This window comes from Mobula hypostoma, chromosome X2 (assembly GCF_963921235.1).
Source record: "Mobula hypostoma chromosome X2, sMobHyp1.1, whole genome shotgun sequence".
In the NCBI taxonomy this organism is placed as follows: Eukaryota; Metazoa; Chordata; class Chondrichthyes; order Myliobatiformes; family Myliobatidae; genus Mobula; species Mobula hypostoma.
The window spans coordinates 9,496,668-9,522,065 of NC_086129.1; positions in this window are offsets into that span (position 1 = coordinate 9,496,668).

A 25,398-nucleotide genomic window follows, 5' to 3' on the forward strand; every position below is an offset into this window, starting at 1 on the left:
TGGCTTATGCATGTTGTGAGCATTTATACTTGTACGTTGGTGTGTCTGCGTCGCTCAGCAATTCGCGCATGTCACGCATGCGCACTCACCTGACTGCGCAAAGCTTCATGATCATGGTAGTCCCAGGGTAAACAAGATGCGAGCGTCTTTTTTCGTGCGAGATGCGTCCTCCATAATTTCGGAGGTCTGTAAAGCTTTATGGAAAGCATTGCAGCCAGAGTTCCTTCCCTACCCTTCAGTCACCCAATGGGAAGCTATTGCAACGTAGGAAGAAATGCGATGCTACCAAGCGGACCAATCACAGTTCTTATGGTCTGTGTTGCTGCGACGCGCGGTTACATTTTGGGAGATGTGCGCGTCGTGACAACGCAAGCTCTCGCGTAGAGTTCCGCGTCGGCTTTGTGTAGGATTTGTGGCGATGCGTTGATGCAGAAGTATAAATCAGCCTTAAAGCTAATCTTTATCTTCCACCTTGATAAAATAAAACAGACCAAAGTTTTTTCAATTTACATTCTACTAGCCCAGAAGTCAAGTGATGCAATGATAAATTGTTCCCAGGACTTCAAAAGAAATCAATCACTGTCAATAGATCTGCATCAGACCCTGAATGAAACAAGATATCACCTGTGGTGGGAGACCAGGGCACTTGTTCCTCCCCAACTACACCATTGTTCTTCAACATTTCTCTCCTTCCACTAATGAAGAACACAAAAAGGCAATAATATTTGCATCATTCCCATTGCTTTTTCTTATACACCATTCTCAAATACTTAAACTTGTCTAGACACTGCAAGAAAAGACTTATGAGGATGTTGCCAGGACTAAAGGTGCCTGAGCTAGGTTGGCCAGGCTAAGTCTTCATTCTTTGGAACATAGAGAAATGAGGACAGTTTTATGAAAGAAATGTTTATATATATATCTGAAAGCCATAGATTAGGTGGATGGTAATAGAGTTTTCCCCAGGGTAAGGGAGTCAGTCCAAAACTAGCCAACGTAGATTAAGAGTGACTAGGGGAAGATTTAAAAGGGGCTAGAGGAGCAACTTTTATATGCAGAGGGTGGTGAGTATAAGGAATGAACTGCCAGGGGAAGTGGTTGAAGCAGGTACAATAATATTATTTTAGAAGAACTCAGACAGGTACATGGAGGGGTGGGACTTAGAGAAATATGCACCAAGTGCAGAAAACTGGGACTAGTTGGATGGGTACCATTGTCAGTATGAACTAGTTGGGCTGAAGGGTCTGTATCTGTGCTGTATTGCTCCGTGACTCTACAACTGCAGACTGAATATTATTGTTCCAGGACTGGCTTACATCAGACATGCAAACTGGGAGCTCACTTGCAAATGTTGGAAAAGAGCCATTCTGATTCTACCCTTGGGCAATTGGATGGTGCAGTGAGGCTCTAATTATCTTTCCAACCCTACACAAACTGACTGAACATCTGCTGGCTGTAAGTATTTAGGAAGCTTCGTCCAAACTGCAATGCTGAGTGCAATTCTAACTTGCAGAGCCGTGCATCAGATTGTACCTGGGTACCTGGAGAATGTTGTGACTGACTCAAACTGAACCACATGAAAGCGTAACTGGGAAGTATTAAAGTTTTTATTCACACAGCAAACCTTCAGGAGAGAGTCCTAGTGAATCTCACTCTCCTGACATAATGTTTTATACTTCTCCAATATGAAGATAACAATTAGCTACAGATTCAATTGCTATAATCATGTAACTTTAACATTTTGAATATATTTCCAAAATCATATATTTATCCAGATGGTACATCCAAGCAAGTAGAACCCCTTTATGTATTCAACACCAGTGTATGTTCAAAAAGCCTCTGGGTACAAACGCCTGACACCCAAGTTGGGGGAATGCATATCTGGCACCAGAAGCTTGGCGACACTTGCAGGCTGCCCCCAACACATCCTTGGACTGTGCTGGTCTCAACGCAAATCAAAGATTAATTTTTACTTTCAAAACACGCATGCACACTGCAACTCTGATATTCATCTTCTCCAGGTAGCCAAGAAATACAGAAAAAAAGAAGTCATCAGCCCCCTCCCTGTACAAAAAGAAAAATGAAACAAAGCTAGCAAACCCCCAAACCCCCACTCCCTCCCACGCACAAAAAAACAGACCGACCGCCCACACAGAAAATGTCGACTAGAGCATCAAACCGCAGCCTCCAACCCCCTCCCAAGCAAAAAACAACGATAATAACATCAAGCAACACACATAAGAGTTGCTGGTGAACGCAGCAGGCCAGGCAGCATCTCTAGGAAGAGGTACAGTTGATGTTTTGGGCCGAGACCCTTCGAAGGGTCTCGGCCCGAAACGTCGACTGTACCTCTTCCTAGAGATGCTGCCTGGTCTGCTGTGTTCACCAGCAACTTTGATGTGTGTTGCTTGAAATTCCAGCATCTGCAGAATTCCTCATGTTTGCAATAATAACATCAAATCCCCAGCCCGCACCTTGCAGAGAAGAACAGTGACAATAACATCAAACCCCCAACTCCTTTCTCACACACAGACACTAACAGATTGCCCACACAGAAAAACACCAACAAAAACATCAGACCCCAAATCCCCAACCCTTCCCTCTCACACAAAAGCGAACACATCGCCCACCCGGAACCCCAACCTGCCAATCAACAACAAGAATGAAAGTGCAGAAAATGGAAGGCAAATAATGCATTTCACTGTGTTTCAATGTACTCGTGACAATTGAAACGAACCTGAGGCTACGTTCACACTACGCCAGATAATTTTGAAAACAAAGCTTTTTCTCTTCGTTTTGACCTTCCGTCCACACTGAAATGGCGTTTTCATCTCCCGAAAATGGAGATTTTCAAAAACACTCTCCAGAGTGTGTAAATTTGAAAACGATTGTTTTGCACTGTAGTGTGGACAGGGTAAACGGAGAGATTTAAAAACATTGTCATGACAACACCACAACAACAATGCTTTTTCTGCTTCTGCTTGGGACTGCGCAAGCACTGCCGGACGGCTATTCTTGGTTCTTGGTTCTTGATCCTCCAAAATATTCCGCATGGAATTTAAACTGGAGGTGGCGGAGGGTGGGTTTAAGAAGGAGATTTTTGAAGAAGAAAAGCTGCCTTAAATTTAATTGGGTTTGGTTGTATGACTGTGTTAGGATTAATATTATTCCATGCTTTAATTATGCGGGGGAAAAATGAATTGCTGTACACATCTGACTTGGTAGTTAGTATTTCAAATTGAGTTGAGTGCCCTCTTCTGCTCCTAATAGGTTTGGGTTTGATGTGGGATTGGTAGTTTATGTCGAGTTGACCATTTAACATTTTGTAATTGTTGATAATGTTGATCTTGGGTAGAGGACGGCTTCATGCGTGTGTTGTTTACTTTATTGTCTACGTTAATAGCTTGTTTGGAATTAAACATCTCCACTGCTTTGCTGACTTTGTAGTCATTCGTAACTCACAGAAACAGCTCGACTTCATTGTCTGTCTAAACGAAGAAGTCTGGTCTGCTTTCTCCAGCGGAGGTTTTCTTTGAAGACATTTTTGAAAACTTTCCTTAGCTGTTGTTGTAGGTACTCTAGTTTTTGACCAATGGAAATAGCACAATGCCACCGCGGAAACGTAAATATTATACCTTTTCCTCTTCGCTTGTTTTCCATAGATGTGTCTGCGCATGCCCAGTAGGAGGAGATTCGCCCAAATATCCGTTTTAATGGACAGAGGTATTTTGAAAAACGCCTAGTGTGGACGTCTGTCGTTTTTACTCGAAACCGGCATTTTCAAAATTATCCGGTCTAGTGTGGACGTAGCCTTAAGCTTAACACTCTGAGTCAACTAGCTATAAGTAAGTTGATGGATCCTTTTTGTATTTGATTGGTCATTAGCTATGGACAAAGCATGGCACGATAAAAGCAAGTCTGTTAACCAATCACGGACAAACATAATGACTAAGTCGTCTCTCTGATCTTGCAGCAACTGGCTTGCAGAAATTCCTCCTTAAAAAACTGACAGACATTTCAGCAAGGTCATTAAATTCAGTCACAGGAAGCTTGTAACATTTCTCCCACCCTTGCAATTACCTCAAAGAGAAAAACTTTCAGTCAGTATTAAATGAATTGAAGATTATGATCAGATATCTGTACTCTTTTACAGCTTTTCCATCATTGATTCACATTCTCTGACCAAATCGAAGTCTTCAGCAAGGAGCTATCTCAACCACCTGGGTGAGATCTCCAAGAGTATTGTCAGGTTACCAGAAACAGTACAAGAGCTTTCTCTTCCCCAGCTTCACAGAAATCCTGCTCTTAATCCTGCTCTCTAATCTTGCTGGTTAGAGAGGAGATTAACGCAATAGAAAGGAAGGACGTTAGCGGGGAAGATGTGGAATCGATATGGGTAGAGCTGCATAACACTAAGGGGCAGAAAACGCTGGTGGGAGTTGTGTACAGGCCACCTAACAGTAGTAGTGAGGTTGGGGATGGTATTAAACAGGTGTTTCGTACCCTGTAACTGGGTTGCCAAACCAGCAGAAATGGATCACTCAGTTGGAGTCTGGATTACTAGAACTAAGAAAGTTTTATTAAAGAAACAAGCAACTCAGTAATCGAAAGAATAATAAATGCAACAGTTCAGCAATGATAAACACACATGCACAGAATTAAGATAACAGGATCAATCAAGCTCTATCGTTGTCTAGGGGTAAATGACCAATTTCAAAGTGACACAAAGTTCAGTCCAATTTAGTTCAGTTCGCAGTAATCGTTGCCATGGCGATGGACAACGTGGGGGGGGAGAGATAGAGAGAGAGAACGGGAACAACTGATCATTCAGACACGGCTTCACTCACATACCGGTGAGATGGCTCACGAGCAGCTTTCGAGTGGGTCCATTGTGATGTCACCTGAGGTCACCGACTGTGACCCCTCCTCCAGATGCGGTCGATCCTCTGCAGTGAACCCGGCACCCAGGCAAGGGTGGACACACACCGGGTTCCCGCTGATCGTACCTTTCCACCCTGGTCGTTGTCTGATACTTCTCACCCACTCGTGAGAGGCGCACCGCTTCCAGGGTCTTGTTACCTCGGGTGGCGTGTGTGTGTCTTAGCGAACCTGTCCCTTTTTATCCCCCTGCTGGGAGATCGCCTGTCCATCACTTCAAACAGTTCAAGGTTCAAAGGGGGAGCCGCTCCAGACAGCTCTCTCTCCCGTCCCTTCATTACACATCTCCAGACGCTGCTTCATTGTTCCTTATCTCTCCTTCCCCTGAGGACAGGTGGCAGACCAACTGCTGATGCCACTGATGCTAACCCAGGCCAGCAAACATCTTAATTTTATGTGTATTCTCGTCACACTTCCCCCCTTAAGGATTTTTACTGGGAGGTAAAAATTACAAACATGAATACATTATTTGATACACACACAAATATACGTCGTTATCAGCTATTTGGCTAATACAGAGAATTTGAAGTTGTCAACACCTTGACAGACAGTCATCACATTTTCTGTTCCTTTTATAGGTGTTATTAATAATCCCTTAGACCAGGCTCCAACTCAGCAAACTTCACAGTGGCCAAAAACACTGATGAATTACGATCAATGTAACCTCTCATTTGGTTTTGTCCCGGACCACAATAACAAGGGTCGTCCCATTCCAACTCAGTTTTCTCTCACAAGGGCTTAGTAGGAGGGGGAGGGGTAGTGACCGCAGAGTTATTGCAAAACTTCCTACAGTACCCCACCATCTCCAAGAGCCTTCTGAGGGCCCTCTTGTCTGTCGGGGTTGGGAGGTCAGCGATAGCCTGCACTGTAGCTTGCATCGCTGCCAGCTGCCCCTGTGTCACCACAATTCCCAGGTAAGTGACCCTCGTGTGGTCGAATTCATTTTCTTCAAGGTTCACTATCAATCTGGCTTCAGACAGCCGTATTAAATTGCCAATACACACCTCTGTGTTCGTCAGCCCTTTAGTCACTGAATTACTCATATATGAATGTTGTTTACTAGGCCGGCCTATTGTAACAGGCAACCCCCAATGTCCCAGTTCTTTGCATTGCCTCGGGACAATCAACCACACAGGTGCAAGTCGTTTAATTACTCCTAAAGAGTCGCTTTGTTCGGGGATTAAGGGAGAGACTTTATCAGTAGACCCAGACAAAACAATAGCCTTCTCCCATCTGATCGATCCTATACTAATCTTTTCAAAATGTTTTTTTTCTCTTATCAGGGGGCCCCTAGCTTCATTGATTTCCATGCTAACACCGACTAGGTTTGTTAGCATATCAAAAGCCTGTGACCGTCTCAGTTCGCGTCAGTCATGATCAATAACATCCTTCCCCCTGGGCAGCTGGTAAACCTCTTTCATGATTCCACCAACTGTTTCCTCCAGCACCGCAAAATGTCCACCGGGGGGGGTACCTCGTGGGCCATGTTAAAAACCTCATCCCCATAACTCTTTTGCACCACCCCCCACTCCTCATCTGTGGGTACTGTACTTGATTTCCCCTTTTTCCTTAGCACTTCCTCTTCCACACAGTAGCCTACTAGTTCCCTTGTTAAAGCTGTGTCAGAGAGAGCTATCTCTGCCAAAACCATCAGCCCCTCGTCTCGCTCCTGCGTCTGCACAAATTCTTTCCTGGCTACTGCTACGTCTGTCCCAGCTCCCTCACTACACTCCTTCTTTTCATTTTCTACCCTCTCCTCGTACAAAGTTGGCAGAAACGTTTCAGCTAAATTTACCACCGCAGCTAAATTCACTACCGCAGCCCCATGATGAACCTGTGAGTCCATGAGCGGGGCGTCAATGCTGGCAGGCTGACCTGTCAATCTCACGATTGGGAACACGATCCCCCTGGCGATATCATTACCGAGCAAGACTTCCACGCCTTTCATCGGTAATTCGGACCTCACCCCGATCGTGACTGGTCCAGAGCCCAAGTTGCTTTGTAAGTGTATCTGGTGCAAAGGGACTGACTCTGTCCCTTCCCCAAAACCTTTGACCTCTACCTCCCCAGTCTGGGTCTCTGAGCTAAACTCTAATACACTCTTCAGTATTAGTGACTGACACGCTCCCGTGTCTCTCCAGATCCGCACTGGAACTGGTTTTAACCCCTCCTTCACTGACACCAATCCGGCCGAGATAAACCTCTCGCGCCCTTCCTGAACTTTTTCAGACCTGTCCTTCCCTAGCGGTTCACTTAACAGCTCGATACAGCCATTCAAAATTGCCGATTTTTCTTTTCCTGTCTCCTTCTTTGGGGCAAAGCACCTGGACGCAAAGTGTCCGGCTTTCCCACAATTATAACAGACGACCCCAGGAGACTTCCTACGAGACTGCTCCCGGTCTACCTTATCCTTTTCACTAGTCCTCGGCTTACTTTATGACTTTTCCGGCGGACTCTCCCCGCCGTCCTGACTACCCTTCTGGTAGCCTTTACTCGGGGCAAACTTCATTTTATGCATCAACGCATACTCATCCGCTAACTTAGCAGTTGCGGCTAACGTGGCTGCCTCTTTCTCATCGAGGTAGGGTCTCATACCCTCAGGGACACAACCTTTAAACTGCTCAATCAGGATCAGCTGTAGCAGTCTGTCATAATCCCCCTCTACCCCCTTTGAGGTGCACCAATGCTCACAATATGTCTGCATCTCACGGGCAAACTCCAAATACGTGCGGTCCCACCGCTTCCTCGCATTCCGGAACCTCTGCCGGTATGCCTCCGGAACCAACTCATAAATCCTGAGGATGGCCTCTTTCACCACCTCATACCTCTGGGCATCTTCCGCGGACAAAGCGGAGTAAGCTTCTTGGGCTTTCCCTTTCAGTACACTCTGAAGTAAAACAGCCCACTTATCCCTCGGCCAGTCCTGACTTATAGCCACTTTTTCGAAATGGAGGAAGTACCGATCCACGTCGGTATCGTCAAATGGGGGAACCAGCCTAACCTCCTGGGTCGCCCGGAACCCTCCACCTTGGTTCGGCACGAGCCCCTGCTCTGCCCTTAACCTTAACTTCTCCAATTCGAATTCCCTTTCCCTCTGTTTCTCCTCTCTCTCCAACTGTCTGTCCCTCTCTTTCTCTTATCTCTCCAACTGTCTCTCTCTCTCTTTCTCTTCTCTCTCCAACTGTCGTACCCGGAACTCGTGCTCGAGTCTCAGTTTTTCAAGCTGCACCTGTACCGCGTCTCCAGCAGGTTTTTCAATAGACACCACCCCCAGCTCGCCTTAGGGAAACACACCCTTAGATACATAGTGCTCTACAATAGCTCTGTGTATCTCCTCTCTCCTCATTGTCGACTTCCCCTTAGCAAGATTCAACCGTTTGGCCACAGCTACCAATTCCGATTTCCTGGCATCCTCTAATGCCTCCAAGGTCGGCGCCTTTATAAATTCCTCAGCCTCCATTTCTGCTGTTTGTCTTTTCTTTCTTTCGGGAATTTTAACCCAATCAATTTACTCCGTCCCAAATTTAGCATTCAAAATCCCGGATGAGCCCCCACTTATGTTACATACCCCATAACTGGGTTGCCAAACCAGCAGAAATGGATCACTCAGTTGGAGTCTGGATTACTAGAACTAAGAAAGTTTTATTAAAGAAACAAGCAACACAGTAATCGAAAGGATAATAAATGCAACAGTTCAGCAATGATAAACACACATGCACAGAATTAAGATAACAGGATCAATCAAGCTCTATCGTTGTCTAGGGGTAAATGACCAATTTCAAAGTAACACAAAGTTCAGTCCAATTTAGTTCAGTTCGCAGTAATCGTTGCCATGGCGATGGACAATGTGGGGGGAGAGAGAGAGAGAGAGAGAACGGGAACGACTGATCATTCAGAACGGCTTCCACACACAGACTGGCGATATGGCTCACAAGCAGCAGCTCCCGGGCGGGTCCTTTGTGATGTCACCTGAGGTCACCGACTGTGACCCCTCCTCCAGATGCGGTCGATCCTCTGCAGTGAACCCGGCACCCAAGCAAGGGCGGACACACACCGGGTTCCTGCTGATCGTACCTTTCCACCCTGTGTGTTTAAGGTCCGGTACTTCCCACCGACTCGTGAGAGACGCACCGCTTCCAGGGTCTCGTTACCTCGGGTGTCGTGTGTGTCCTGCCTTAGCGAACCTGTCCCTTTTTATCCCCCTGCTGGGGTATCGCCTGTCCATCACTTCAAACAGTTCAAGGTTCAAAGGGGGGAGCCGCTCCAGACAGCTCTCTCTCCCCCGTCCCTTCATTACACATCTCCAGACGCTGCTCCATTGTTCCTTATCTCTCCTTCCCCTGAGGGCAGGTGGCAGACCACATGCTGATGTCACTGATGCTAACCCAGGCCAGCAAACATCTTAATTTTATGTGTATTCTCGTCACACAGGAAATTAGAAATGTGTGCAATAAAGGAACAGCAGTTATAATGGGTGACTTCAATCGACATGTAGATTGGGTGAACCAAATTGGTAAGGGTGCTGAGGAAGAGGATTTCTTGGAATGTATGTGGGATGGTTTTTTGAACCAACATGTTGAGGAACCAACTAGAGAGCAGGCTATTCTGGACTGGGTTTTGAGCAATGAGGAAGGGTTAATTAGCAATCTTTTCGTGAGAGGTCCCTTGGGTAAGAGTGACCATAATATGGTGGAATTCTTCATTAAGATGGAGAGTGACATAGTTAATTCAGAAACAAATGTTCTGAACTTAAAGAAGGGTAACTTTGAAGGTATGAGACATGAATTAGCTAAGATAAACTGGCAAATGACACTTAAAGGGTTGACGGTGGATATGCAATGGCAAGCATTTAAAGATCGCATGGATGAACTACAACAATTGTTCATCCCAGTTTGGCAAAAGAATAAATCAAGGAAGGTATTGCACCCGTGGCTGACAAGGGAAATTAGGGATAGTATCAATTCCAAAGAAGAAGCATACAAATTAGCCAGAAAAGGTGGCTCACCTGAGGACTGGGAGAAATTCAGAGTTCAGCAGAGGAGGACAAAGGGCTTAATTAGGAAGGGAAAAAAAGATTATGAGAGAAAACTGGCAGGGAACATAAAAACTGACTGTAAAAGCTTTTATAGATATGTGAAAAGAAAAAGATTGGTTAAGACAAATGTAGGTCCCCTACAGACAGAAACAGGTGAATTGATTATGGGGAGCAAGGATATGGCAGACCAATTGAATAACTACTTTGGTTCTGTCTTCACTAAAGAGGACATAAATAATCTTCCGGAAATAGTAGAGGACAGAGGGTCTAGTGAGATGGAGGAACTGAGCGAAATACATGTTAGTAGGGAAGTGGTGTTAGGTAAATTGAAGGGATTAAAGGCAGATAAATCCCCAGGGCCAGATGGTCTGCATCCCAGAGTGCTTAAGGAAGTAGCCCAAGAAATAGTGGATGCATTAGTGATAATTTTTCAAAACTCTTTAGGTTCTGGACTAGTTCCTGAGGATTGGAGGGTGGCTAATGTAACCCCACTTTTTAAAAAAGGAAGGAGAGAGAAACCAGGGAATTACAGACCGGTTAGCCTAACATCGGTGGTGGGGAAACTGCTAGAGTCAGTTATCAAAGATGTGATAACAGCACATTTGGAAAGCGGTGAAATCATCGGACAAAGTCAGCATGGATTTGTGAAAGGAAAATCATGTCCGACGAGATTGGTGTGCAAACTTAAAGCACACGGTATTGGGGGTAAGGTATTGATGTGGATAGAGAATTGGTTGGCAGACAGGAAGCAAAGAGTGGGAATAAACGGGACCTTTTCAGAATGGCAGGCAGTGACTAGTGGGGTACCGCAAGGCTCAGTGCTGGGACCCCAGTTGTTTACAATATATATTAATGACTTGGATGAGGGAATTAAATGCAGCATCTCCAAGTTTGCGGATGACACGAAGCTGGGTGGCAGTGTTAGCAGTGAGGAGGATGCTAAGAGGATGCAGGGTGACTTGGATAGGTTGGGTGAGTGGGCAAACTCATGGCAGATGCAATTTAATGTGGATAAATGTGAAGTTATCCACTTTGGTGGCAAAAACAGGAAAACAGATTATTATCTGAATGGTGGCCGATTAGGAAAAGGGGAGGTGCAACGAGACCTGGGTGTCATTATACACCAGTCATTGAAAGTGGGCATGGAGGTACAGCAGGCGGTGAAAAAGGCGAATGGTATGCTGGCATTTATAGCGAGAGGATTCGAGTACAGGAGCAGGGAGATACTACTGCAGTTGTACAGGGCCTTGGTGAGACCACACCTGGAGTATTGTGTGCAGTTTTGGTCCCCTAATCTGAGGAAAGATATCCTTGCCATAGAGGGAGTACAAAGAAGGTTCACCAGATTGATTCCTGGGATGGCAGGACTTCCATATGATGAAATTCTGGATGAACTGGGCTTGTACTCGTTGGAATTTAGAAGATTGAGGGGAGATCTGATTGAAACATATAAAATCCTAAAGGGATTGGACAGGCTAGATGCAGGAAGATTGTTCCCGATGTTGGGGAAGTCCAGAACGAGTGGTCACAGTTTGAGGATAAAGGGGAAGCCTTTTAGGACTGAGATTAGGAAAAACTTCTTCACACAGAGAGTGGTGAATCTGTGGAATTCTCTGCCACAGGAAACAGTTGAGGCCAGTTCATTGGCTATATTTAAGAGGGAGTTAGATATGGCCCTTGTGGCTACAGGGGATCAGGGGGTATGGAGGGAAGGCTGGTACAGGGTTCTGAGTTGGATGATCAGCCATGATCATAATAAATGGCGGTGCAGGATCGAAGGGCCAAATGGCCTACTCCTGCACCTATTTTCTATGTTTCTATGTTTCTAAAAACATGAGATTGTTGAGGCCCAAAGATCAAATGTGTGATCATCAAATCCTGAAGGTCACACCCATGATCAGCAAGTCGTTGAATCCTGGGATTGAGGCCCAAATGTCAAATCCATGATCAGCGAGTCCGGGAGTCAATACCCTGAGGTCAGCGAGGTCCGGTGGTCAAAGCCAAAGGTTGAAATCCAGAATGCGGTGATTCCAGAGGTAGAGGCACAGGTGTCAAAGCAGCTGGGTCAGCTTGTCCAGAGGTGAAAGGCCCAATATCAGTGAGATTCAGATTCCAAAACCACAGACTGGAGATCCGGAAGTGGCCTACCCTGGGGTTGGAGGCCTGTCTGTGAGTGTAGGTGGGTGGGAGGATGGAGGCCTGGAGGCAGCCTGCTCTGGGGTTGGAGTCCTGTCTGTGTGTGCTCCCTTGTTCTTTTTCATTGGTGGTGTTCTCAATGTTGCTTGTGTTGTTCTGCTTAATATTGTGAGCATGCTATGTTGGCGCCAAAATGTGTTGTGACATTTGTGGGTTGCCCCAGGCACATCCTTTGGTGTGCTGGTTGTTAACACAAACTCTTCTGGCTTCTTCCCTTTCCTTTCCAGTCCTGATGGAAGGGTCTTGACACACAACAGCAATGTTTATTCCTCTCCGTAGATGCTGACTAACCTGCTGAATTCCTCCATCATTTTGTGAGTGTTCCTCTAGATCAGGGGTTCCCAACATTTTTTATCCAATGAAGCCTTACTATTAACCAAGGGGTTCATGGACCCCAGGTTGGAAACCCCTGCTCCAGATCCTCAGAGATGATAACACCGAGGAACTTGAAACTGCTTATCCTCTCCACAGCTGATCCCTCAATGAGTACTGGTGTGTGTTCTCCTGATATCCCCTTCTTGAAGTCCACAAACAATTCCTTGTTCTTCCCGACACTGAGTGCAAGGTCATTGTTGCAACATCATTCAACCAGCTGATCTAACTCACTCCTGTACACGTCCTTGTCACCATCTGTGAATCAGCCATCAACAGTTGTGTCAATGGTGAATTTATGGATGATATCTGAGCTGTGCCTAGGCTAAGCATGTTGATTGTCGGCAAGGAGGAGTTGTTATTTCCGATCTGTACTGACTGTGGTCTCCCAATGTGGAAGTCAAAAATCCAATTGCAGAGAAATGTATAGAGGCCCAGGATTTGGGGCTTGTTAATTAGTATTGAGGGAATGATGGTGTTGAATGCCAAGTGGCAATCAATAACCAGCGGTCTGACAGAAGTATTGCTGTTGTCCAAGGCTGAGTGGAGAGCCAATGAGATTGCATCCACTGTAGATCTTGATGTGGCGATAGCCAAATTGCATCTGGTCCAGGTCCTTGCTTAGACAGGGGTTGATTCTGTCCATGATCAGTCTCTCAAAGCAGTTCACTTCATCACAGTAGATGCGAGTGCTTCTGGAGATAGTCGTTGAGGCAGCTCACCCTGCTCTTCCTGAGCACTGCTATCATTGATGCCATTTTGAAACAGGTGGGAGCCTCCGACTGCAGCAGTGAGAGATAGAAAATGCTTTTGAACACTCTAGCCAGTTGGTTGGCACAGGGTTTTAGTGCCCTGCCAAGTACACCATTGGGACCTGACGACTTGTGAGCATTCATCCTCTTAAAACACAAGAGATTCTGCAGAGGCTAAAAATCATCGTGATGAAGGGCCTCGACCCATTAATTTTGACTCTTTATCCCCTTCCATAGATGTATGATCTGCTGCGTTTCTCGAGCATTTTTTCTGTCTTACTCTGGATTTTCACTCCCAATGAAGGGTCTCAGCCCATAATGTTGACTCTTTATTTCTTTCCATAGATGTTGCCTGATCTGATAAGTTCCTCCAGAATTTTGTGTGTGTCACCCTTTTGAAAGCGTGTTCTGCCATCGGTCTCTGAGACAGAATCACAGGGTCACCAGACACTGCAGGGATTTACACAGCCATTCCGCATTTTAAAGTGTGCATAAAAGGGCAGAAAAGAGAACAATTCCTTCAAAGAAAGCATGAAAATTGCTTCGCCCACATTATTCAATAACCTACTCAGAATGAGGCAAAGAGGTGTGAAATGGTTTGAGTGCTTTGGGAGCCAGAATGTTTGTGTCTGTCGTACGTACTTTGTCACTTAATCCCTCCAAAACTCTATGAGCTGCTGTAATTTAATTGCAGTCCTAAATTGAAAGCAGTCCAATTCCACTTGTGCCTTGCTTCCAATTTGTTATTTTATATTGGCTTCTGCCCTCTGCTGAGATTCATAAAAGTACGGCCTTCCCATCAAATCCTTGCCAATGTTCAAACAAAGTGAATGCCCGTGCCAATTACTTGGTAAGGGATATAAACCATGAAGGCAGCCTTCACCTCAAATAGAAGGATTAAACTCCTCTATTTTACATTCCCTCATGATCATCTCTTACAGGGAAGGATCAGGACTGTAGCTCTGTGATAATAGGAGTGCATGATTAAGCAAATGGCATTTTTTTGTAGTAAGGATGCTTGTTCACAAAACTCCTGGCATTGTTTTCAAACATTCAAAAAACCAGCACATTTAAAAATAATGAAAATTCATTTTGATGTTGGAAATAAATTCACTCTTAAAATATAAGGGCTTCTCAGATCTTTATAAATTAGTTGACATACTGTATACTCAGTAGCCTGTACTTAATAACATGGCTACTTGAGTGTATGTTCATGATTATCTGCTGCTGTAGCCCACTTCAAGGTCCGATGTGCTGACCATTCAGAGATACTCTTCCGCACACCACTGTTGTAATGTGTGAGTTACTGTCACCTTCCTGTCAGCTTAAACCAGTCTGGCCATTCTCCTCTGACCTCTCTCATTAGCAAGGCATTCCCCACAGAAATACTGCTTACTGAATTTTTTTAATACCTTTTTGCTCCATTCCCTAAAAAATTCTAGAGATTTTTGTGCATGAAAATGACAGGAGATCAGCAGTTTCTGAGATACTCAAACCATCCCATCTGGCACCAACAGTCATTCCATGGTCAAAGTCACTTAGATCTCACTTCTTCCCCATTCTGATGTTTGGTCTGAACCCCTTGACCTGCTGGAAAAATAGGCCAAAAGATGGCAGATGGAATTTAATGCAGACAAGTGTGAGGTAGGATTACACTTCGGGAGGATCAATCAGGGTAGGTCTTACACAGTGAACGGTAGGGCACTGAGGAGTACTGTAGAACCAGGGGACTTGTAAATACAGGTCCATATTTCGTTGAAAGTGGTGGCACAGGTAGATAGGGTCATAAGAAAGATTTTGGCAAATTGGCCATTATAATTCAAAATACTGAGTACAGGAGATGGGATGTTATGTTGAAGTTGTATAAGACATTGGTGAGGCCTGATATGGAGCATTGTGTGCAGTTTTGGTCTCCTACCTACAGGAAAGATGTAAATAAGGTTGAAAGAGTACAGACAAAATTTACAAGGATGTTGCTGGGTCTGGAGGACCTGAATTATAAGGAAAGATTGGATAAATTAGGATTTTATTCCTTGGAACACAGAAGATTGAGAGGAGATTTAATAGAGGTAAACAAAATTACGAGGGGTATAGATAGGGGAAATGCAAGCAAGCTGTTTTCACTGAGGTTGCGTGGGATAACAACCAGAGGTCATGGGTTAAGGGTGAAAGGTGAGCGGTTTAAGGGGAACATGAGGGGAAACTTCTTCACTCTTCACTCAGAGGATTGTGAGAGTGTGGAATGAGCTGCCAGCACAAGTGGTTCACGCAAGCTCGACTTCAGTGCTTAAGAGAAGTTTGGACAGGTAAATGACTGGTATGTGTATGGAGGGCTATGGTCCCGGTGCAGGTTATTGGGAGTAGGAATTTTAAATGGTTCTGGCATGAACTAGATGTGCCAAAAGGCCTGTTTCTGTGCTGTACTTTTCTCAAAATCTTTGACTCTATGTCTGCGTACGTTTATACATTGAGTTGCTGCCACAGGATTGGCTGATTAGATACTTGTTTTAATGAGGTGTACAGGATTACCTAATAAAATGGCCACTGAGTGAAGATTATCAGACATATAATTATTGTTTTATTCATGGTTTATGCCTTGATTAAAGGGATAGAAAATACCAAGACATAACTATTGAGCAGAGCTGCTTGTAATCTTTGCATCTATCTTCACTGTGGAAGACACTAGCAGTGCGCCAGAGGTCCGAGAAAGTCAGGGCGCAGGAGTGAGTGCCATTGTTATTACAAAGGAAAAGATGCTGGCAAACTCAAAGGTTTTAAGGTAGTTAAGTCACCTGGACCAGATGGACTACATCCTGAGAGAGGTTGCTAAAGAGATAATGGATGCATTGGTTATGATCTTTCAAGAATCACTTGATTCTGGCATGGTCCCAGAGGACTGGAACATTGCCAAGGGAGGAAGGCAAAAGAAAGGAAATTATAGGCCAGTTAGCTTAACCTCAGTGGTTGGGAAAGTGTTGGAGTTCATTATTAAGGACGGGGTTTCTGGGTACTTGGAGATAAATGATAAAATAAGACAAAGTCAGCATGATTTCTGTGAAGAGAAATCTTGCCTGACAAATCTGTTAAGAGTTCTTCAAGGAAGTAACAAGCAGGGTGGAAAAAGGAGAGGCCGTGGAAGTCATTTAATTGGATTTTCAGAAGGTGTTTGATAAGATGCCACACATGAGGCCACTTAACAAGATAAAATCCTGTGGCATTACATGAAAGACACAGGCATGGGTAGAGGAATGGTTGACAGACAGGAGGCAGTGAGTGAGAATAAAAGGGGCCTTTTCTGGTTGGCTGATAGTGACTAGTGGTGTTCCTCAGGGGTCAGTATTGGGACCGCTACTTTTCACATTGTTTGTCAGTGATTCAGATAACGGAATTGATGGCTTTGTGGCAAAGTTTGCAGATGATATGAAGATAGGTGGAGGGGTAGGTAGTGCTGAGGAAGTAATGAGATTGCAACAGAACTTAGAAAAATTGGAATTTGGGCAAAAAAGTGGCAGATGGAATACAGTGTTGGGAAATGTATGATAATGCATTTTGGCATAAGGAACAGTAGTACAGACTATTATCTAAATGGGGAGAAATCTGAAACATCAGAAGTGCAGAGGGACTTAGGAGTCCTCGTGCAAGACTCCCAGAAGATTAATTCATAGGTTGAGTCGGTGGTAAAGAAGGCAAACACAATGTTGGTATTTATTTTAAGGGGAATAGAATATAAAAGCAAGGAGATAATGCTGAGGTTTTTAAGACACTAGTCAGGCTGCACTTGGAGTATTGTCAACAGTTTTGGGCTCCTTATCTCAGCAAGTGTGTGTTATCATTGGAGAGAGTCCAGAGGAGGTTCATGAGGATGATTCCAGGAATGAAGGGGTTAATATATGAGGAGCTTTGGCAGCTTTGGGCCTGTACTCACTGGGATTTAGAAGAATGTGTGGGGATCTTATTGAAACCTACCAAATATTGAAAGGACTAGATAGGTTGGATGTGGAGAGGATGTTTCCTAAGGCGGGGATATCTAGTACTAGAGGGCACAGCCTCAAAATTCCTTTAAAACAGAGGTAATAAGGAATACCTTTTAGCCAGTGAATAGTAAATCTGTGGAATGCTCTGCCGCAGACTGCGATGGAGGCCAAGTCTGTCCGTATAGTTAAGGTAGAAGTTGATCATTTCCTGATTAGTCAGGGCATCAAAGGATATGGCAAGAAGGCAGGTATATGGGATTGAGTGGGATCCAGGATCAGCCATGATGGAATAGCAGAGCAGACTCAATGGGCTGAATGGCCTAATTCTGCTCCTATGTCTTATGGTCTTATGATAATTGCTGATAAAATTAGAGAGTGAAGAACACATTTGGGAACCTTGATTTCAAAGGGCAAGGCACTGAGTCTCAGAGCTGGGATGTCATCTTGCAACTGTACAAAACAGTGGCTGAACAATTGTTGAAGTATTGTGTATGAATTCTCATCGCCTCATTATGTGGATGTGGTAGCAGTAGACCAGGAATGCAGAAGAGATTCACCACGATGTTTATTTATTTTTCATTTATTTAGCATGGTAACAGATACTTCCAGCCCAATGAGCCTATGCTGTCCACTGACTCCCATGTGACCAATTATTCTATTAACCAAAAATCTTTGAAATATGGGAGGAAACCAGAGCACCTGGATGAGCCCACATGGTCATGGAGGGAGCCAAAACAGGGGTGGAAATTCAATCCAGTTGCCAGCGCGGTAATAATGTTACAGTAACCACTATGCTGCTGTGTCTGCTATGTTGCCTGGATTGGAATATTGTAGGTACAGGAGGGGATTGGATAGGTTGAGCTTATTCTCACTGGACTGGAGCAGGCTGAGGAGCAACCTTACAGAGGGTTATAACATGATAAGGGGCAAGCAAAGTTCAAAGTAAAATTTATTATCAGAGTACATGCATTTCACCACATATACCCCGAGATGCTTTTTCTTCAGGCATATTTAGCAAATCTATAGAACTGTAACTGTAAGCAGGATCAATGAACAAACTGTGCAAATGCAGATAGAAATAAATAACAAGAGCATAAAATAACAAGATAAAGAGTCCTTAAAGTGAGACCATCGGTTGTGGTAACACCAGGAATAGAATGAGTGTAGTTCTCCTCTTTTGTTCAAGAGTCTGATGGTTGAGGAGACTGGTAACTGTTCTTGAATCTGGTGGTGTGAGTCCTGAGGCATTTGTACCTTCTACCTGATGGCAGCAGTGAGAAAAGAGCATGGCCTGGGTGGTGAGGATCTTTGATGATGGATGCTGCTTTGCTATGTTAACATTTTATGTAGATGTGCTTAATGGTTGGAGGGGGGCAGAATTAGGTTTTACCTTTGATGTACTGGGCTGAATCCATTACCTTTTGTAGGATTTTCTGCTCAAAGGCATTGGTGTTCCTATGCCAGCCCGTAATGCAGTCAGTCAGCACACTTCCCACCACACACCTATAGAAGATTACCAAAGTTTTTGATGACATTCTGAACCTCCGCAGACTCCTGAGGAAGTAGAAGCACTGTTGTTCTTTCCAGGAAAGAGGAACCTAACTCGAGGTTTAAGATGAAAAAGAAGAATGTATAAGAGATCTGAGAGGTTAGTTTTTCCCCCACATAGAGGACAGTGAATATCTGGAACAAGCTAACAGAGGAGGTGGTGGAGGCAAATACAATTATAGTATTAAAATGATCACTGGAGTGGCCCCAACCTTCTCCATGAGACCACAAGACATAAGAGCAGAATTGGACCATTGGGCTTATCAGGTCTGCTCTGCTATTCAATCATGGTTGATTTATTATCCCTATCAACCCCATTCTTCCACCTTCTCCTCGTAACTTTTGACACCCTTACAAATCAAGAACCGCTTTAAGTATAACCAATGACTTGGCCTCCACAGCTGTCCGTGACAATGAATTCCACAGATCTGTGGATTCTCAGGTCTCCCACATTCAAGACTAATCATTGAATTTAACCACCTTTGAGCATATCCACCTGTTCTATTACTGTGAGGTGATACATCAATTAAAATCACACCAAAAATTAAATTCTGAGCATTAGAGATAGAACATAGAACAGTACAACACAGTACAGGCCCTTCAGCCCACAATGTTGTGCTGACCTTTTAAATTATTTGAAGATCATTCTAACCCTTTCCACATACAGAAACCATTTTTCTATCATCCATGTGCCTATCTAAGGGTTTTTCAATCCCCTTAATGTATCTGCCTCAAATACTATCCCTGGCAGATGTTCCCTGCACCCACCACTGTGTGAAAAACCTACCTTATACTTTCCCTTATACTTTCTTCCAATCACCTTAGAATTATCCATTTCCACCCTGCGAAAAGTTTTCTGGCTGTCCACTTGATCTATGCCTCTTATCATCTAGTACACCTCCACAAGTCACCTCTCATCCTCCTTCACTCTAAAGAGAAAAGCCCTAATTCACTCAACCTATCCTCATAAGACACACTCTCTAATCGAGGCAGAATCCGGGTAAATCTCCTCTGCACCCTCTCTAAAGCTTCTACATCCTTCCTATATGAGGTAAGCAGATGTAATGCAGCAGGGATAAATGTTTAGCTTCAGTTCCACTTGACAGAAGGACATCTGTACCAGTGTATAGTGTCAAATCTGCCAGTGGCAACCTTTTGAGAAGTATAACTTCTGGTTTTCAAGCAATGTCAGATTGTCTGGTTTGTCTGTTACTGAGGACAGAATTGTTGTCTCCTGTATTTGACATTGGTTGGAGAGGGGATTTAAGAATATCTCTTCCCCACAGGGATAAAAGTTTAAATTCAGTCCCAATTCCTAGAAGGACAACTATATTTCTTCAGTGGTCACTGGTGTTCCAAAAGGCAAAGCCTAGACAGAGGTAGAGTTACAGAGTCATGGAACAGTACAGTACAGAATCAAGCCCTTCAGCCCATCTAGTCCATGCCAAACTGTTACTCAGCTGAGTCCCATTGACCCACACCTGGGCCATAGCCCTCCATACCCCTTCTATCCATGTACTTACCCGAAATTCTCTTAAATGTTGCAATCAAACCCATACCCTTCACCTTCACTGGCAGTTTGTTCCACACTTGCCCACAAAGGTAGACAGTAGGTAGGGTGATGAAGGTTTGTGGCCTGCTGGCTTCAGACCACAGAGTGCAGGAGCTGGGACATCTTGTTATAGCTCTCACTATTTTGGACATGCTCTCCTCCCAGTACCACCATCAGGCAGGAGAGGCAGGAGCCTGAAGGCACAAACTCAGCAACTCAGGAACTCCCTTTCCCTCTCCTCCAAAAGTATCTATTCCTCACAGAAAATTTTTTTGGAACTTCCTTATCACATAACTCTTGTTTGAAATTACCAGTGCAGGTTAGTAGAATGTAGCTGACCATTTAAATAACAAGGAGTGTGAATGATTCAATATCAAATTCTATAAAATGGGTAATGTTAGGTCTTAATTGAAAATGTCATATTGGACAGGGGTCACATTCATTCGATGATTCATAACCATTTTTCGTATTGCAGAAGAGTAATTAGATGCTTTTAGATTAATTTTTCAGTTCATAATAAATTAGCCCTGTTAATGCTTAAGCACAAAAGTTATCATTCAATTGTGTACTTCTCGCTGTCTCAGCATAGCAGCCAACACAAAGACCCTTCCCACCCCAGACATTCTCTTATCTCTCCTCTCCCACTGGGCAGAAAATACAGAAGCCTGAAACCACATACCACCAGGCTCAAGGAGAGCTTCTATCCCACTGTTACAAGGTTCTTGAATTGACCACTTTTACGTTAAAGATGAACTCTTGGTCTCATATTCTACCCCTTGTGGTCTTCACCTTGCTGTCTGTCTGCAGTGCAGATAGCAAAGTCAAACTACAAGAAAAATAATGATTCTGCACCTTAATCCAACAAAGGCATACGCAAGTTAAATGTTCAAAGTAAATTTATTATCAAAGTACATATATATATATATATAACCATATGCTACCCTGAGATTCATTTTCTTGCAGGCATATACAGGAAAAGAGAAATACAATAGAATTTAGCACTTAACTGTCTATAAATAGGTAAAGTTTGACAAACAACCAAAGTGCAAAAGACAAACTGCGCAAATAAAAATAATACAAAGAACATGACACCATAGTAGCAGAACCAGGCCATTCAGCCCATCAAGTCTGCTTCACTATGTCATCTTGGCTGATTTATTTTCCCTCTCAATCCCATTCTCCTGCCTTCTCCCCTTGACTTTTGATGCTCTTACTAATTAAGAACCTAACAATCTCCACTTTAATTATACCCAATGACTTGGCCTCCACGGCCATATGTGGCAAAGAATTCCTCTAGCTAAGGAAATTCCTTCCCATCTCTATTCTAAAGGAACGTCCTTGCATTCTGAGGCTGTAGCCATAATTTATTTCTTTTAGCGCAATGACTCTCCTAGCACTACTTATTGACTCATGGCTTACCTATGCACATTGATCTGTTGTTTTGCATTCTGCTGTTCTCCCGCTACAAAGTGTATACACCAGTTTACCTCACCTCTGCATGCGTGCTTTTACTTAATTGAGATGTAGTTGTACAGACACAACAAATTGGCAATGAATACATACCTGAATGTCAGCAGATATCATCAACTGCACCAACAGTTACAAGAGAGACAACAAGAGGAAAGAGTGAACCAGTACAGAGGAGGCTGTCATAGACACTAGCAAAGGGATGTGTTGAACAGGGCAACTGAGGAGAACCCAAGTGCAGGACACCAACACATCAACTGAGTTGGGGATGCTGGCATAGACATGAACGTAGAACAGCAAACCGGAGGAATCCTGACAAGGAGATGGGATCTACAGGGACTATCTTGAAACTAGAGCAGAACTTGGAACTAAACTTAGAACTAACAGTTCTAAGCAGATGAGAAAACAAAGTATTACACAAAAATAGATCAACAAACTGGCAACCTGTGTACTGACACCATGGTACTTATTTCATAGTCTCTGATGCAAACCAGGTGTACCGTAATGAAGTAAACTAGCAGCAGTTGGAAATCAAATGGCTGAAATTAGGGCATAATCAGGGAGAAAGGAGCGTTAAAGGGGAACAACCAAACAGAACCATGACAGTATCCTCCCTCAACGGGAGCCTCCTGGCGATCCCCCAGGCTTGTCTGGATGGTCCCGATGGAAATCCTGGATGAGAGAAGGGTCCAGAATGTAGGAGCCGGCAATCCAGGAATGTTCCTCCGGGCCGTACCCCTCCCAGGCAACCAGGTACTGGTGACCCCTGCCCCAACGGCGGACATCCAATAACTGCCGGACGGTGTACGCCGGATGGTCGTCGATGATCCGGGGGGGGCGGTGGGGGTTCGGTCAGAGGGCACAAGGGACTGACAGAAACTGGTTTTAACTGAGAGACGTGAAATGTAGAATGGATCCGCATAGACATAGGTAGTTTGAGCCGGATTGCCGTGGGGTTGGTAATGCTCTCAACCTCGAAAGGCCCCAGGAAGCAGGGGGTGAGCTTCTCGGGCTGGTTCTTCAGAGGAATGTCTCTAGACGAGAGCCACACCATCTGCCCAGGTCGATACTCAGGAGCAGGGGTACAATGGCGGTCGGCAATTTTCCGGTTGCGGTTGGCTAAGCGAAGCAGGGCCGTGCGTGTATCTTCCCAGATTTTTTGGCACCTGTGTATACGGGCCTGGACTGACGGCAATGCAATCTCTTCTTCCTGGGCGGGAAACAGCGGGGGTTGATAACCAAGAGAGCATGCAAAAGGAGATTTTCCGGTCACGGTGCTGACCAGAGTGTTGTGGGCGTATTCTACCCATGCGAGATGGTTGCTCCAAGTAGACGGGTTGTTGGCTGTTATACAACGTAATGCTGCCTCCAACTCCTGGTTGACCCGTTCCGTTTGCCCGTTGCTCTGTGGGTGAAAACCGGACGATAGGCTAACTGAGGCACCAAGGGCTCGACAAAAAGATCTCCAGACTTGCAAAATGAATTGAGGTCCCCGGTCAGAGACATTATCCGAAGGGATTCCGTGAAGTCGGAAAACGTGGGTGATGAGAAGGTCTGAGGTCTCCTGCGTGGAAGGGAGTTTAGGGAGGGCTACAAAATGCACTGACTTGGAGAAACGGTCCACCACAGTTAGTACGGCAGTGTTTCAACGTGACGGGGGGTAGCCCGGTGACGAAATCCAGAGTGATGTGTGATCAGGCATGACCAGGGACAGGCAGGGGACGAAGCAATCCCGCAGGTGGCCAACGGGAGGCTTTTCCATGGGCGCAGACGGAACATGCAGAGACATAGGAACAGGTGTCAGCGTCCATGGAGGGCCACCAGAAATGTCTCTTCAGAAGAGTCAGAGTCCGATCGATTCCGGGGTGGCAGGCGAAACAAGAAGTGTGCCTCCACTGGAGAACCTGCAATCGGACAGAATCGGGTACAAAGAGGCGATTGGGAGGTCCGATGCCTGGGTCAGGTTGACTCTGTTGGGCCTCTTTGACTCTGGACTCGATCTCCCAGGTGAGGGCAGCCACTACACAGGATGATGGAAGGATGGTCTCGGGGTTGGGAAGGTCCTCCTCGGAAGCGTATTGACGGGAGAGAGCATCGGGCTTCCTGTTCTTGGATCCCGGATGATAGGTGAGGGTAAACCTGAACCGGCCAAAAAATAATGCCCAACGGGCCTGGCGAGAATTCAGGCGTTTGGCGGTCTGGATATATTCAAGGTTCTTATGGTCTGTCCAGACTATAAGCGGGTGTTCCACCCCCTCCAACCAGTGTCTCCATTCTTCCAACGCCAGCTTGACCGCCAGTAGCTGCCGGTTCCCCACGTCGTAATTTTGTTCAGTGGGAGACAGTTGGTGAGAGGAGAAGGCACAGGGATGTGGTTTCTGATCCGGGCCCGAACATTGGGACAGTACCGCTCCCACCCCGGAGTCGGAGGCGTCAACCTCCACAATGAATTGACAGGAGGGGTCCGGTTGAATCAGAACGGGAGCGGATGTGAAACGCCTCTTTAGTTCCGCGAATGCTGAGTCCGCCTCGGAGTTCCAAAGGAAAGGTGTGGCAGGTGAGGTAAGTCGGATCAGGGGAGCCGCCACCTGACTGTAGTTTCTGATGAACCGGCGATAGAAGTTCGCAAACCCCAGGAACCATTGGAGTTGCTTGAGGTCCGTGTGTTTGGGCCACTCCGCCACAGCCCGGATCCTCTCGGGATCAGCTCTCACCTGTCCGTTCTCGATGATGATAACCTAGGAAGCTGACCGAGGGGACGTGAAATTCGCACTTCTCCGCCTTTACGAACAACTTATTCTCCCCCAGTCTCTGCAGTACTTGACGGACATGAAACACGTGTTGCTGGGGACTGCTGGAAAAGATTAGGATGTCATCCAGATAGACAAACACAAAGCGGTTAATAGAGTCTCTTAGTACATCGTTAATCAAGGCTTGAAAGACTGCAGGGGCATTGGTGAGGCCAAAAGGCATGACCAAGTACTCGAAGTGGCCTAAAGGGGTATTGAATGCCATTCCACTCGTCCCCCTCCCTTATTTGGACCAGATGGTAGGCGCTTCGTAGATCCCACTTCCAGAAGATGGTGGCTCCATGAAGTGGTTTGAACGCAGAACTTATCAGAGGCAGTGGGTACTTGTTCTTTAAGGTTATATGATTTAGGCCTCGGTAATCGATGCAGGGACGTAGTGAACCATCCTTCTTCCCCACGAAGAAGAACCCTGCGTCCACCATGGAGGATGAGGGTCGTATGATGCCCGCCGTGAGAGATGCCCTGATGTAACCCTCCATTGCTTTCTTCTCTGGCTGGGACAAGTTGTACAGCCGACGGGTGGGCAGAGGAGCTCCGGGGAGAAGATCGATAGCACAATCGTATGGTCGGTGTGGAGGCAGGGAAAGGGCACGTTGTTTACTAAACACGTGTCCCAGGTCATGGTACTCCGCTGGAACCCTGGACAAGTCAGGGGGTTCAACGGCAGGTGAGGTCGAGGTGGTCTTTACAGGGGAAAGGGCCGACTGCAGACAAGTGGCGTGACAAAATGGACTCCAGCTGGCTATCCTCCCGGTGG